The following is a 4,428-nucleotide window of genomic DNA, read 5'->3' as shown; positions in this document are numbered from 1 at the left end:
CTATTTTAGCAGTGATGTTTAACTACTTATTTTAAATGCGTAAACCCCCATTAAAGCAGTGGACAGTGGGATGTTATAAGAATGTGATAAGTGTTTGTACCCTTATATGGTACAGTGTAACTTTGAAGCTATGGTGTAGTCTATTTGATTTGTTTGTCAAGGAAGGGCTTTTGAAAGTCTTGTAATCTCAGCTGGTTTGAGGGTGCAATAAATATATTCTTTGTCCTATTTCCTGGTTACTTTTCTGTACCAGTTCCCCTGATCAGATTAGCATGAAATTACTTTGCTGTCAATGTTATTCTATTTGTTCCTATCAATGATTTGTTTGCAAAAATAATATTTCACTAGTAATCCAGTTTTGGGGACGTAGATTCTTGTTAAGCATCTTGCCAAATGTCTTGTAACTTTAAAAATGTCTTTAATTTGCCTAAAATACTCTTTGAGTTGCAATTGCAATAAACTTCAAGCCCATATCTTTGCCCTTGGCTGTGGCTGAAGAATGAATATTTTAACTTATAAGCGCATTGCTACCTCTGAGAAGGTAAGTGAATTTTAAAGGGGTAAGTCAAAGCTCAGGAACTTTTGGAGTTATTTTTAAATCTGGTAGCCTGCATTTTAAATGTTGGAAAACCCCCTTACTTTCATATGCTGATGATTTTAAGATAAGCAGGGTCAGACAAATACATGTAAGTTGTGAAAAGCCATTAATCATGTATGTAATTTGAACAATGCAGAAGAAACACGTCCATTTGAGCTCTCTTTCTTCATAAACATTTCCAAAGATTACTTTGACTTTCTACATCATTTTGCACCAGAACACAAATCGACACATAAATCTCGACAGACACAGGGAACATTTAATGCAACACCATATTACACCAAACTTTAATACAAAAGCAAAATACTGCAGATGCTGGAAATCTGAAATAAAAACAGAAAATATTAGAAATACTCCCACGTCTTGCAGCATCTGTAGAGAAAAAACAGTTTTGGAATGGAATCTAGTGAACTAAGTCACTGACGGAATGATTTTTTTGGCCGGGATTTGTGTCACTTGCTGTAGTTCTTTCCCAGAACAATGATCATCTCACCTCTGGCTTCTCCGACCAATCAGGAACAGCAGGTAGGACGATGCATCTATAACAACCAATGACAGATCTCTATTTAAACAGATCTCAGCAGGACTCACAATGGCAGCAGTAATGGCAGCACAAAATCCATTATGAAGGAGGAAGGAACTGCAGAATGGAGGAAATATATAGCAACCCCACCCACCACTGATTTGCAGACTCATCCCTGGGAGAGGTGATTGATGCAGTGAGGACACGAAGAGAAGTCCTCTTCCTTGAAGGCGAGAGGAGGGGAGGTCAGTCACCTTCACAAGCGTGTTTGAAAATCGCAGAGGCTGTCAGCAGCAATGTGTGGTACCAAAGACCTGGATCCAGGTCTGGCAAGGGGACTCACCTGCAACTCTCAGCTGGCAGCCATCACTCTCTCACCACCCTAGCATTCTCCTGTCCAACGTTCTTCTGACTGATAAATCTTGCTGAGACGCACATTCCTTTCTCTCCAGCCTCACCCTAAAATCTCCATCCCAGTGGACCATCATCCTATTGCTCTCTCACACCCATTCCTCACAGTCACCATCTTCAAATGTTTACCCTCTATCCTCAGCAATCAGTTAATGCCTCACACTCCTAAGTCTCTGCAGAAGAAGAAAGCCACAACTCCAGGGAGAGGTGTAGAAATGGAGGTGGCTCTGCAGCCATGGCCACCCAGACTGTGATGGAGGAGGAAGTTCTCGAGATAGGCAGGGTAGAACCAGCACAGGCCTTTGACGACGGAGAGATGTGCGAGGTTCAGAAACCTGGTGACAGCATTGATATCCATAGCCACTTGGCACTAATTGTCACTCATGTTGAATCAATATCACTAATGTATTAAATGGCAGAATCTGCACTATGCTAGCTTGGAACCCTATTTCACCTATGTTCAGCACTAACTCATGTCTTTCACCTCCCACAGGTGAATTGACAGTGCTGACAGAGGAGTTCAGGATGAACCCGAGGAAGCCTCAGAGGAGGATCAGCACTCTGAGGATACACCATCACATGACTATGTATACCCTCCAATGGTGGTACATACACCTTGTTGAGCCTTGCATCACAGATAGATATGGTGGCACATGTTGAGGAGCACATCACATGATTTTTGTTATTCATTTTTGGGATGTGCGCATCGCCGACTAGGCCAGCATTTGTGGCCTATCCCTAATTGCCCTTGAGAAGTTGGTGGTGAGCCACCTTCTTGAACTGCTGCAGTCCCTGTGGTGTAGGTACATCCAAGGTGCTGTTAGTGAGGGAATTCCAGGATTTTGACCCAGCAACAGTGAAGGAATGGCGATATATTTCCAAATCAGGATAGTTGTTTTATCTACTCTAGACAGAGTAGATAGAATATGTCATCATACCTCCAATTGCTAGCATACTTATTTTTGTCAACCATCTCTTGTGTGGAACCTTGGCATATGTCTTCTGGAAGTTCATATAGTTAATATGCACAGACAACCTGTTATATTTAGAAGGCAAAGCTCCTGATCCAAGGTATTGTTTTATAGACATCAAAGTAGAATCACTTGCATCTTAAACTCTACATAATTATAACATTCCTAATAGCTTCTTGCCTTTGCCAAAAGTATTTGAGATAGTCTAAGGCTCCAATGCTGATTACATTTTGAGGTTAATGGCCCTGCTGACAATCTGAGATTATATTTTAGTGACTAATGATTAGTATATAAAAGATTCAATCAACTCTAACTGATTATAACTTCAGATTTCAAGACAAAGCATAAAGAACAAAGGCTTCAAGTGTTAAAAAGCAAATTTGTCACTTTTGAAGTTAAAAACCATGGAATTAAATAAAAGACAGACATTGTGATTGGAAACTTTGGCCTGGATTTTCATCATCAAGGTTTCAGGGGGAGCCGGGAAAATTCCTGGCTTGGCCCACCCGCCTCGGAATAAAGTGCCTGCAAAGATGGGCTTTTCATCGATGGGGGCTGGGTGTGGGCTGGAGTTGGGCCAGCCAACCAGAAAAGAAGTGCGGAAACAGCTGTTCAAAAGGGCTGCCTCAGTGCCATGGGACTTTATCCCAGTAAATAAAAACAAAGGACCCCCAGTCCTCACCCTTCATACAGCCTTCACCCTCTGAAAACTCTTCATGCCCTATCCATGCCACCTCATGCTCCCCCACCCACCCCCTATGTCTCCTATTGGCCCCTATGGTAAGCGCTGTCCTTCTGCCTGGAGTGCTGGTGTGGAAAATTGCATCATCGGACAGATACAACAGAGATGGAAAAACTAGGAGAATAAACTGGGGTCCTTACAGAAAGCACAGTGTGAAGAGGTGTAGTCAAGGTAGCAGTGGGTTTGTAGTCAACATTAGTAGATAACCTATTTCTAGAAATAGAGACAGAGAAGTTGAGGAAGGTAAGGGAAGAGTCAGTAATGGACCAGGTGAAGGTGAGGAAAGGGTGGAAATTAGAAACAAATTTCTTGACTAACAAAGGAGTCAAAGGTTATCAGGGTAGGCAGAATGTATAGTTGAGGTCACAATTAGCTCAACCATGATCTTATTGAATGGCGGAGCAGGCTCGAGGTGGTGAATGGCCCATTCCTTTTCCTAATTTGTGTGTTCATATATTCATTGGCTCCATATGGCACGTTTCCCTGCAAGTGTAGGAGGTGCAACATCCGTCCTTTCACCTTCTGCCTTCTCACTGTTCAATGCCCAAAACACTCCTTCCAAGTGAAATAGTGATTTACTTGTACTTCTTTCAATTTACTATACTGCGTTCGCTCCTCACAATGTGGTCTCTTCATTGGAGAAACCAAATGCAGACTGGGTGACTGATTTGTGGAACCTCTCCATTCAGTCCACATGCACAACCCTAAACTTTTGGTTGCTTGTCATCTTAATTCTTGGCCTAGCTCCCATGCTGACCTTTTTGTCCATGGTATTGCATCAATATTGCTACAATATTCCACTGAAGTTCAATGCAAGCTTGAGAAACAGCACCTTATCTTTCCACTCAGCACTCTACACCCTTCTGGACTCATTTTTATGTAGCCATTCATGCCTCATTTTGACACAGCCTTTGTTTCTTCACTATATCCATTGCCGCTATCTTTGGCACTTGTATCTTTTGTTATTTAATCTTCCCTGTCTTCCACCCTATGACAAACCTACTCCTTATTTTCTCTTCCCCCTCCCCCTTTCCACTGGCTTAAAAACTCTTACATTTCTATCTTTCTTCAGTTCTGATGGAAGGTGATCGACCTGAAATGTCAACAGTTCCTCTCCTAAGATGCTGCCTGACCTGTTGAGTTTTTCCAGCTTTTTTTTATTCTTATTTAAGGGCAATTGGCC

The sequence above is a fragment of the Cetorhinus maximus genome, chromosome 1, assembly GCF_964194155.1.
Source record: "Cetorhinus maximus chromosome 1, sCetMax3.hap1.1, whole genome shotgun sequence".
NCBI lineage: Eukaryota > Metazoa > Chordata > Chondrichthyes > Lamniformes > Cetorhinidae > Cetorhinus > Cetorhinus maximus.
Note: the sequence above shows the minus strand (reverse complement) of the source record.